Raw genomic sequence first — 12,394 nt, 5'->3', positions numbered from 1 at the left:
GTCTCCTCTGCTCCAACTTAGCCATCTTAAAAACATACAGCTAACAACTTGCAAACTGATCACAAATGCTGCCAAAAGCCATTTGAAAGGCGGGAATGTAGAACACACAGTCCTTGCTCACCTGCCTTAGAGAGATGAGGTATCTGTGCTTGATGCATTAACTAAGAAGGGATATCAGTGAACTACAGATGAGTGTGTCAGTGCAGAAGAACTTCAAAAACACATTGAATAAAAAATCGAATAATCATGTAAATGGCCTGATCATTTTTATCTAATGTCCCCAAATATGTGTATATATACATATATATATAGATATAGATATATATCTCAACTCACATGGACACATGGACATAGTCCAGTATAGTTCTAAATATTTAACAATCAATTCTATCACTAGCCCTATGATATAGGCATAATTATCATCTACATTTTAATGTAAGGCCCAAGAGGTGAAATGACCTACAGAAGATCACTTATCTGCTAAGTAATGGAGGAGCTGAGATTTGACCCAGGTCTCAAGACTCCACACTTAACTACCATGTCATCCCCTTTCTCATATCTGTAAAGAATAAAGGAGCAGGGAGAGATGTGCAACCCAACTGCACTTAGAGGCCTTGCTCACATGGCGCCCTCTGCTCAGAAGAGTTTCCTCTCATTTGTTATGCCTTGGTTTTTGGCAAAAAGGGAGAGATCAGAGTATTTTTACTATAACTCCTGTTTCTCAATTGCCTTCCACTTAATATAGTTCTTACGACAAAGTGGTGTGTTTTGCAAGTTATTTTCTGATTGTCCTCAGGTCCATACTATAAAAGGAAAAATCAAAGCTAGGGAAGCAGTGCTTAATTCAGGGGATTATAGATTGCATAGAACAGTTTTTTCCCCCAAAACAACAAGAAAAAGAAAGAGCCAATGCCTGTGACACATGCCTATAATCCTAGTTACCCAAGAAGCAGAGATCTTAGGATCATGGTTCAAAAGACAAACCAAATAGGGAAGTCCATGAGAGGCTTATTTTCAATTAACCACCAGAAAACTGGAAGTGGCGCCTTTGTTACTCGTGGTAGAGCACTAGTCTTGAGCAAAAAGCTGAGATCCTGAGTTCAAGCCCTACAACTACCACTACCACCACCAACAAAAGTATCTGCTATATTCAGGTGTGTGTGTAAGTACTGACCATAAAAAAATCAACTAAGTACTATTGTTTTGTAGCACTTGTAACTTAAATAATAATTTACATTATAATGATCACTGATTTATTTATTCATCTATAACATTTCTGCATGGTCTGTTATTTTTTTTTTTAATTAAGAAGAAAATGCCCTCAGTGCAGTGCTTAGAAGAAGAAGCCACCCTGCTGGGAAATAGTATCCTCCAACATGAGCCTTCATTCCCACCAAAAAAGAGCTTCACAGTCTTCTCTTTGCCTGCCTACACCAATTTCAGAATGAGGGAAGAGGTCTAGAGACAGGAAAGAAAGCAAAGAAGAAAAGAGGAATTGAAACTTCAAGGAGTTACTGGAATCAAGAATGAAAAAAAAAAAGTGAAAAGACCACAGCACCAGAAATAACCTCATCTTTGAGTCAGTTTGCCAAGGGAAGGCATACATGACAGGTATCTGACTACAGCCAAATGTCCAAAGTGCTGGGGCTAAAGTCACGTGACTGCTTCACAGTGCTTCTATGGTGAAGAGGAAGTGGCATAGAATGGCAGTCTTCCCTGGGCCTTTAGAAGTTTTCTTCCCCAGTGTCAAGGGCATCTTTAGGCTTCAGCAGTTAAGTGCATCTGCTTGGAAACCTGTAGGACCAGTTGACCAAAGTCCTGATGGTTTCCTTCACTAGAACTAAACACAATCAGGGGAACTGATCCCCTGAATGGATCCATTTCTTCCACTTAAGAAGGAGGAAAAAGAGCTTAGCAAAAACATGTCTCCATAGCCAAGATTTATAATGAGCATGGATGGCAAAGTGAGAACCATGGGCTAAGGGTTTGGTGTCTGGGAGCAGGTACCTTGCAATGAATGGCTTTAAAACTGAAAACGCACTGAAGACTTTCAGTCTTCACCTTGCTATAGAATTTAACTCTGAATCTGTAAAAGGAAACAATAATTTGTAGCGGAGCCAAAGGAAAACTCAACCTTCTCCCATATCGCCCCAAACTAAGCCACAATATCAGTCTGCAGTGCTAACGAGGCAAACACAATTTCACCAGTGTCTGCCCTGTGTGCTCTGTCTCTACCAAGAAGTATATTTCCATGTCTGCCAGAGATCTAAGGGAGAGTTGAGAGAGAAGTTAACTGTGTGCCTTCAGACATTAAAGGGCATCTTTGTCTAAAGATAGGAGGATAGATAGAAAGTGTAAATCTTAAAAAGTGTGCCTGTGGCTCCAGGGGTAGGGCAGTAGCCCTGTGCTAAAGAGCTCAGGGACAGCTTCCAGGGCCAGAGTTCAAGCCCCATGGGAAACCAAAAAAAAAAAAAAAAAAATCCTGGGCTGGGAGTTTGGCCTAGTGGTAGAGTGCTTGCCTAGCATGCACGAAGACCCGGGTTCGATTCCTCGGCGCCACATACATAGAAAAAGCTGAAAGTGGTGCTGAGGCTCTAGTGGTAGGGTGCTAAGCCTTGAGAAAGTCCAACGACAGTGCTCAGGCCCTGAGCCCAAGCCCAGGACTGCCCCCCCCCAAAAAAAGAAAGTGTAAATCCTTTCATTTTGAAGAGAAAATTATAAATCTCACCCATTGTAACTCTTACAGTAAGAGATTGAACTGTAGTACATAAACCACCAAGTGTCAAATCAAAGAACATGAAATACTGTTATTGCAAAAAAAGAAAAAAAAAAGAATGATATTAAATGACTGGCTCTCAATCCTTTGACAAGCCACAGACTTTCAATTTTCTTTCCCAAGGAACTGAAGGAAAACCTCAGTGAATTGCTTCTGATTACTCAGTAAAATTACTTGCTTCAGTGATAATTCATTGGGATACTTTTTTTTTGGTGTGTGTACCCACACATGGGATTTGAACTGTGGGCCTGGATACTGTCCCTGCAGGTTTTTGTTGTTGTTGTTGTTCAAGGCTAGGTCTCTACCTCTTGACCATAGCTCCACTTTCCCAGCTTTGTGATAATTAACTGTCTTATGGACTTTCCTGCCTAGGATGGCTTCAAACCATGATACTCAGATCTCAAGCCTCCTGAGTAATGAAGATTACAAGCATGAGCCACCAAAGCCTGGACATTATGGCACTTTAATGATTTTAAAAAAGACAGAAGAATCAGTTGTAATATTAAAGAAATGGTATAAGATTGTTATATTGAAGAAAATGGTACAATAGAGACCTTTAGAAATTTTTTTTTTTTGCCAGTCCTGGGCTTAAGCTCAGGGCCTGAGCACTGTCCTTGGATTTTTCTCAAGGCTAGAACTCTACCACTTGAGCCTCAGCACCACTTCTGGCTTTTTCTAAGTATGTGGTACCAAGGAATCGAACCCGGGTCTTTGTGCATGCTAGGCAAGCACTCTACCACTAGGCAAAACTCCTGGCCCACCTTTGGAAATTTTGTATAAAGTGAATTAGAAAGGCTGGGAAAGACCTGGGGAAGTGTAAGGCTCTAGCTGGAAAAATAAATAAGCAAACGAGGGTATGGTTTAGTGGTAGAGTGCTTGCCTGGCATGCTTGAAGCCCCAGGTTTGATTTCTATAGTACCACATGAACAGAAAAAAAAACCGAAGTGGCACTGTGGTTCAAGGGGTAGAGTGTTAGTCTTAAGCAAAAGAAGCACAGGGGCAGTGCCCAGGCCCTGAGGTTAAGCCCCAGGACTGGAAAGACAAACAGATAAATGAACAAACATGCACATACATATACACATACAAATAAAACAAGAAAATGAAATAAGCAAAAAAAAGAAAGCAAAGAATGGAGATATGGCTGCCATGGCAGGGCATCTGCTTAGGAAGAGGGAAGTCTTGGGTTAAATCCTCAGTACTACCAAAGCAAAACAACGTGGAAAACAAGAAGGTATCATTTTTTTTTCCTTGTCAGCTGGTCCTGGGGCTTGAACTCTGGGCCTTAGCACTGTCCCTGAGTTCTTCAGCTCAAAGATACCACCCTACCCCTTGAGCCACAGCACTACATCCAGTTTTCTAGTGGTTAACTGAAGATAAGAGTCTCACGGACTTTAGTGCCCAGGCTGGCTTTGAACTGTGATCATCAGATCTCAACCTCCTGAGTAGCTAGGATTACAGGTGTGAGCTACCACGTCTAGCATAATAAGGAGGAAAGTGGAGGAAACAGCACAGAAATACAGAGTCCATAAAAAGAAAGATCTCAAGACCCCATCTCAAAAAATAACCAGCAAGCTGGTGTGGTGGCTCAAGCCTATAATCCTAGCTACTCAGGAGGCTGAGCTCTGAGGATTATGCTTCAAAGCCAGCCCGGGCATTAAAGTCCATAAGAATTTTATCTCCAATTAACCACTAGAAAACTGAAAGTGGTGCTGTGGTTCAAGGGGTAGGGTGGTAGCCTTGAGCTGAATTGATCAGGGACAGTACCCAGGCCCAGAGTCCAGGCCCCCCCCATCACACCAAGACCAACACACACACACACACACACACACACACACACTCAGAGCAGCAAAAACAAAGTTAAGAGAGTGGCAGATAAACAAATTTGAGAGGGAGTGGTAATGAGGATCAAATGGGAGCAAGCAGCTTAGCAAGTAGAGGTCCTGACTTGAATGTGTGTATAATACAATCAATAATCTATGGCTTTATTTATACATTGACATTTATAGTGGATAAATTATAGAATCATTGTAATTTTTGCAACATTGGATAAAACATTTTGGATATATAGGAAGGTAGTTTTTCAAATTAAGCTCTGGGTCTAAAATCTAGACTAGCAAAGATCTTACATTGGCTCAGACAGAACCTAAAGACACTTGGGGTCATGGGGATTTATAGGCCTAGGAGTGCCATCCCTTTAACCTCAGGCTACACATACCTAATTTACAAATCTGGAGAATCCCAAGTCCTCCAAATCCAGAACTATTTGAACTCCCATGAGACACCACAGGTAGGAAATTCTATACCTGATCTGAGGTCCATTACAGTCCAAACCCAGGGACACTAAAAACACTGTGGGAAGTTACATCTGGAGGGTGTGAATCAGGAAGGCATGACAGAGGACAACAAATATCCCTACATCTGAAAAGAATTCCCACATCCCAAACATTTCTGGTCCAGGCATTGTAGGTAATGGATGCTCAGGCTGTTGGTGGTCATCTTCTGCCCTGTTTCTTCCCAGCCTCAGAAATCTTCCTCCACAGAGGAGTCATAAGACCAGGATGTGCAATTTTGAATTGTTTTGATTGTGGCCACACGTTTTTGAAAACTCTTTATGGCTCTTTCCAATATATGTTTTCCAATGACATTTACTGTGCACAGGGAAGAAAAGTCATTGGAGAACAGGGTCATTCAGAGACTATAGGAAAATAATAATAAAAAAAAACCTTAAGGAAAGGGGTAGGGCAGAATATTTCTCATTTGGAAGGAAAATACTTCCAGATTGCATCTGTTTTTGAAAAAGTTCCGTGGGAGACTATCCAGAGACACTCCTTTGAAATTTCCACCCTCCTGGAAATTCAATCTCCCTGTGGCCCAAAGTTGCAGGGCAGAGGTAGGCCTTGGATAAAACCCACCCACCCACTTACTCACACTCTAATTCTTGGCTCCAAACTTGCTTTGTCAGGCATATGGGAAGATTTGAATGTTTGTGGGTCAATTTGGATGGAGGAAATGGAGATTCAAAGACCTGGAAATCACTAGTCTTCTTTTGTGTGTTTATGAAACAAAGGTACAAACAAGACCCTAAAATTAAAACTAAACTAAACTAAACAAAAAGACACACGGAGCCTGGCGCTGTGGCTCACATCTGTAATCCTAGCTATTCAAGAGGCTGAGATCTGAGGATCGCGGTTCAAAGCCAGCCCCAGCACTAATGACCATGAGATTCTTGTCTTTAATTAACCACTTGAAAAGCAGAAGTGGTGCTGTGGCTCAAGGGATAGGGCAATAGCCTTGAGCTGAAGAGCTCAGGGACAGTACCCAGGCCCAGAAGAGTTCAAGTCCTACGACCCACCAAAAAAAAAAAAAAAAAAAAAAAAGACACATGGTTATGGCCTGGAACATGGTCCATGTTTCTCAAGAACCTGAGCATCTAGTAATGGTTACTTCCCTTCCCTCCCCAGAGCAATATTCCTGATCATTACCAAAATGGTGGAGAAAGAGGCTCAAGTCCTCTGTAGGGTTTCTACATTTCTATAGACTTGAATTTCAGCAAAGAGGTAAGCTGCTCTCCTCCTCCTCCTCTTCTTCCTCTTTCTCTTCTTCCCCTCCCCTCCCCTTTCCCTCTCCCCTCCCCCCTCTCCCTCCCCCCTCCTCTGTCCCCCTCCCCTTCCTTCTCCTCCTTTATTTTTAGGTCAGTCCTGTAGCATAGGACCTGGACATTGTCCCTTAGCTTTTTTCCCTCAAAGATGGTACTCTATCACTTGAACCATACCCCTACTTCTGTGGTTTTTGTTGTTGTTGTTGTTGTTTAATTGGAGAAAAGTCTAAGACTTTTCTGTCAGGCTAGCTTTCCATCGTGATCCTCAGATCTCAGCCTCTGCAGTAGCTAGGATTACAGGTGTGAGCCACTGCACCAGCCTCCCCTTTCCTTTAAGTAAAAGAAAAAGCTAGCCGAAGGAGGATGAGAAGAAAATAATAAAAAGGAGAGGAGGAAAGAAGAAAGGAAAGAAAGGGAAGAGGGAGGAAGGAAGAGGACGGAAGGAGGAAACAAAGGGAAGGAAAAGACAAGAATAAATCACAAGTACTGCTTAGTTTCTAGATGTAGAGTTGGACTGGAGAAAACTTTCACGCCAGAAGGTTCACTTTCCTCTTTTCCCTCTGTTTCCATTGGCTGGTTGCACCTGAGTGCCTATGGGTATCAATTATTAGGCCTATTTCAAAAAAATAAAAATTCCCTTTGTGTGTACCCTGTTGCCTATAGAACTGGTCTTTTCCTTGGAGTCTCCAGGACTGGTTTTTTTCTTTCTCTCTCTCCATGTTCCCTGCATTCAGCTGGGAGGTGTCAAAACCATGTAAGACTTAGTTTTATCTCTATACATCATGTCAGCCTCCCCTACTCAGCTCTTCAAAACAAGACTTTTTTCCCCCTCTTCCTAGAACCAAATCGAGTGTGGTAACAATAAGAAGTGCCACCCACCCCTATGAGACCACAAACAGCTGAACACATTGAACCAAGGCTTGTAAACAAGGGTGTAGACTCAAGAATGTGCTGGGGCCATAACAAGAGGGAGAGAGCAAGAAAGAACTAGAGCAACTCAAAAGGGGAGGGGAGCGGAAAGTGCTCAGCCCTCTAGAAACAAAACAAGGCAAGACGCTGAAACCTCATGAAACTATCTGTGCAGGCCTTTCAAACTCCTTTTCACTGCAGATTTTAAACATCTCCCATAACCCGAGGTACCCAAAGGTTAGAAATCCATATTCTTCCAAATCTAACTGGACATATAGGGCAGGAGGAGAGGTTTCTCAGGATGCCTTAAAGGCCAGTGGGTACCAGTAGCTCACTCTCGGTATCCTGCCTACTCAGGAGGCTGTGAGCTGAGGAGCACAGTTTGAAGCCAAGCTGGGCAAAAAAGTCTGTGAAATTTTTGTCCTTAGTTAATCAACAAAAAAGCTATAAGTAGATCTGTGACTCAAGTGGTAGAAAACCAGCCTTGAGCAAAAATGCTAAGGGATAGTGCCCGGGCCCTGAGTTCAAGCCTCAGTACTGGTGTGTATGCATGTGCACGTGCGTGTGTGGGCACACACACACACACACGAAAGGATTGTAGGAGAGGAGAAAGAGAGGAAGGCAGAAAAGAGAATTTCATGTATCAGATAGACATGGCTGGCACTTCCTTCCCATATTAATTATCAGGTCCAAGCAAGTACTTAGTAGGATAATTAATATCAGATGATATCTACAATTAATCATAGCATGCTATTTTGCATAAAGTTTTAATACAAAACTATACAGTACAACTTTTTTTTTTTCTGAAGTAGTCTGGGCTGGCTTTCTGGGGGCAGTGTCAGCAAAGGAACTTGGAGAAAATGAGACAGGATTAAATAAAGGTGAGCTGATGCCCTTCTTCCAGTATAAGCTTGGAAGATATCAGTTGCCTACTTGTCCATCTTCTACTACCATGGAGACTTGTGCAGGAGCTGGGCACAGGGGCTCACAGGGGAAGGAGAAGGCTCCACCAGAGACCAGACACTGGATAGCAGTATTTGGAATTGTTAGGCTGATTTTTCCACAATGTCATTGCCCACCTGAAGAAGTGCCTGATGGACTCTGTGTGTGTGTGTGTGTGTGTGTGTGTGTGTGTGTGTGTGTGTGTGTGTGTGTGTGTGTCTGTATACACTGAGTCTTGAACTGAGGGCCTCAAACTCTAACATGACTTTTTTGCTTATAGCTGTGGCTCTACTATTTGAGCCATGCCTCCAGACTGGTGTTTTGCTGGTTAATTGGAGATGAGAGTCTTGTAGACTTTTCTGTCTGGGACTGGCTGCAAACAGAGTTCCTTAGATCTCAATCTCCTAAGTAGGATTGTAGTAAGACATTAGTATGTGTGTGTGATGAATTATACTATGTTTTCACTTTTTACGTACATAGGATCCAATAACAAAGACTCAGTACTTCCAGCTTCCTGTGGGGCCGTGTGGTTCATGTGGTTCAGGGGCTGTTTCTTTTGTTTTCTCTTGTGTTTTGGGGGGCAGAGGAGAGCAGGGTGGGGATTGAACACAGGGCCTGGGCACTGTTCCTGAGCTACAACCCCCACTTCCGGTTTTCTGGTGGTATATTGGAGATAGGAGTTGTGATGCTCACAAGACAGTATGCTGGAAATGAACTTTACAACTTGAAGGGTGGGAAGGAAAGTGGGAGAAAAATGAGGGAGTGGGTAACAATGTTTGACAAGAAATGTACTCACAATCTTATATATGTAACTGTAACCCTTCTGTACATTACCTTGACAATAAAATAATTTTTTTTTAAAAAAGGAGTCTCAGGGACTTTCCTGCCTGGCTTCAAACTGTGATTCTCAGATCTCAGCCTCCTGAGAAGCTAAGATTATAAGTGTGAACCACTGGTGCATTGTTTTGTTTTAAATAGACTAGTATAAATGCTGTTAGTACTAGTATGAGCTAGGGCTCTGATGTTAAATGTTCCCAGTATAACACCTATTAGTTTGTCTTGTGTTGAATGATATCTAATCAAAACTATATGCAAAAGGAACATGTTAGGATTGGTTGCAGATATTACCTGATAATAATAATTTTTTCACTAGGTAACTTAGTAAGGGGAGAAATAGCTGGTAATGCATAAGCAACTTATTTCTCTTTTCTGCCTCCCTCCTTCCCTTCCCTCTTGTGTTCTACAATCTTCCACTCTTGGGAAAATATAGGTCTTCTATTTAACTCCTGCACTCTTGGGATCTCATTGTATTTTATTTAGTTATGTATGTGTGTATGTGTATATTTATTATATTTATCTTTTTCTGAGGTACTGGTGTTTGAACACAAGGTCTAGCTGTTACTCTGCCACTTGAATCAGGCCTCCAGCCTTGCTTTTTGCTAGTTATTTTTGGAGAATTCCAGTGAATTTTTCTGCTCAGGACTGACTTGCAACCATGATTCTCCATATCTCAGGCCCCAGAGTAGCTTTGATTACAGGTGTAGATCACTGGCACTGGCTATTTATTATTTTGTTGTTGTTTTGAGACAGGATCTCATATATATCAGGATTATATACATATATATATATATATAATCTTATCTATCTATCTCCAGACTGGCCTTGAACTCATAATTTTCCTACTTTAGCTTCCCAAGTCCTGGCTTCCTGGCCCTCAGGATGGTGGAATGAATATCATTAAAGGTACTTTTTCCCCCTCTAAGTAACTGAGGAATGTGTGTCTTTTGCTTTTCTGAGTTCTTTCTGGGGTAAGGAAGGGGACTCTATGCAGGGGGGGGTCTTTGCTTTACTGACGTTAAGGACTAAGACACCAGGTGAATAGCCAGTAAAGCATTTGTGAGATAGCTGGGTTATTGTAACAAACCAGCATTCAAAGGACTAGGCCCAACTAGCAAAATCCTCTGACAAAAGATTTCTTACAGGCATGACTGAACCACTTCACTGAAATGAGAAGAAAATATATTCATGAAAAGCCCCAGAGAGCAACTAGTCAACAGGCGGGGCACTTGTGGTTGGGTGTGTAGTAGCTTACTACATTGGTGCTGTGTTCTCCAACCTCGCCTTTCCTGCTGACCTCAGCAGTCAGGCCCAGGCGCAAGACTTGAAGCTCTAGGATCTAAGTCTTAGTCTCCATTTTAGCCTGTCTGTCTGGCTTGATAGGGAGCTTGTACAAGGCAAAGATTATGCAGAATCTTTGCTTAAGGCCTGATGCAACTCAATGCTCCATCGATACTGTTCAAAGAAATGAGTAACTAATCTCAGTGGTTCTCCAGGCATGCGGAGCCAGACTTTAGGAGGTGTGCATCCAGGTGGATCGACAGAATGATGCCTGAAAGAAAAGGGGGTGATCACAGGGGAGGGTGGTTGGGAACATTCTTTGCTTTATTGTAAGCTTAATCCCTCTCCTGGATCTAGAAAAAGCCAACCTCTGTAGGGCCTTTCCAGGGTGGCCGTTGATGATTATAAGGATCTGAGGTCTCTTCTAAGCACAATCATCTGTCTGGGATGTCTGTACGGATTGAATACAAGATACCCATGGAATCTAAGATCCAAGGATGCTCAGGTCTGGTCTATAACATGGCATGTGGGTTTCATATAATCCAATGTCAGTGCTATGTGAATATATAATATAAGTGCTATGTGAATAATTGTTTACTGTATTGCTTAGGGAATCAGGACAAGAAAAATATAATTGTCCATGTTAAGGCAGATGCAATTTGTTTTTCAAATATTTTCCATCCACAGTTGATTAAATCTAAAAATGAGAAACCATGGATAAAGAGGGTCCATTGTACTCAGTCCCCAAAGCACTGGTGAAAGAGACAGACATATTCTCATGTAACTCAATCACCTCACCCATGAATGTTGTAGCTGGATGTTTATTTGGGGTTGTCTGCCAACTAATGGAATTAGAGTCTTCCAATTTTATGACAAAGATAAGATGTCTATAAAAGGATCTCTTTGAAGTCAGTTTAATAAAGACTTCCAAACATGTTTATGACAATAATAAATGTTTACCTGCCACTCTCAAGTTTTATTACTATCGTTTACATTCCTAGTTCCTCTTGTGTATTCAAGTTTTGAAAGAAAACTGTAAGCTGAGAGTGGTAACATATGCCTGTAATCTGAATACCTAGGAGGCTGAGAAAGGAAGATTTCTAGTTTGAGGCCATCCTATACAGTATAGAAAGATTGGCTTGCAAGCAAAAAAAAAAAAAAGGAAATGATAAGCAACAAATTACTACAACAACAGATATAAGAGGAAAAACACCTAAAACCTGGTGTGAAACATTATAATGGTTGGATGAGAAAAAAAATAAATTCAGACTTTGTTTCTGGTGTTTCTGTAGAGTTTTTCTGGTCTCTCATACAGAGTAATCAGCTTGAGTAGAAATATTTAGTTCCCTTTTCTTTATATACACAGGGATAAGAGGGCACATGGGAACGGAACTTGTGGTAAAGACGACCTTGCCACAGAAGGACCCCACCCTTGCTTACCTTCCGCTGGATCCAGTGGTAAATATGTGGCATATGGTAAACATGTCTTGGGCACTGGCCTTGCCACACCCCATCTCTAACAGAATGAACCGGAATGTAAAAAATTTGCACCTCTTTTGAAATGTGATGAAGCAATGTAGAACTCAGAAATGGGGAGGCCACCTTTTTCGGTACCATATTGCACATTTTTGCACAATGTGTAAGAACACAACCTCAGAAAGCCGCAGAAGGAAATAGGATGACTGGGGTTGTGGTGGGGAGAGGTTGAGGGGAACATTGGTAATACAGGCTGCAATGTGAGTGAGGGGTAGAACCAAATGCCTGCCCAGGAACATGCTCTCATTTCTCCTGGTCCCACCCCCAACTCCATACCTCTCTCTCATCTTCCATGATCATTTTCTATCATTCATCTACCCATCCATCCATTCTGCGTTCTCTTCCCCACCATGCTGGCTGCTGAAGATACTGTTGTGGTATGGTGGTAAGGACTAAATAAGTAGCTCATGGGTAGAATAAAGATTTGTAGTATTTATTGATTTTCCTGGTTTAAAATCTCTGGCTAATTTCAAGCTATGAAATAAAAGTACAAAATCATACTGTTTCCACCATAT

This window comes from Megascapheus bottae, chromosome 22 (assembly GCF_031878675.1).
Source record: "Megascapheus bottae isolate mThoBot1 chromosome 22, mThoBot2.hap1, whole genome shotgun sequence".
Classification (NCBI taxonomy): domain Eukaryota; kingdom Metazoa; phylum Chordata; class Mammalia; order Rodentia; family Geomyidae; genus Megascapheus; species Megascapheus bottae.
The sequence above is the reverse complement of the archived record's forward strand: the minus strand, read 5'-3'. Positions refer to the sequence as shown.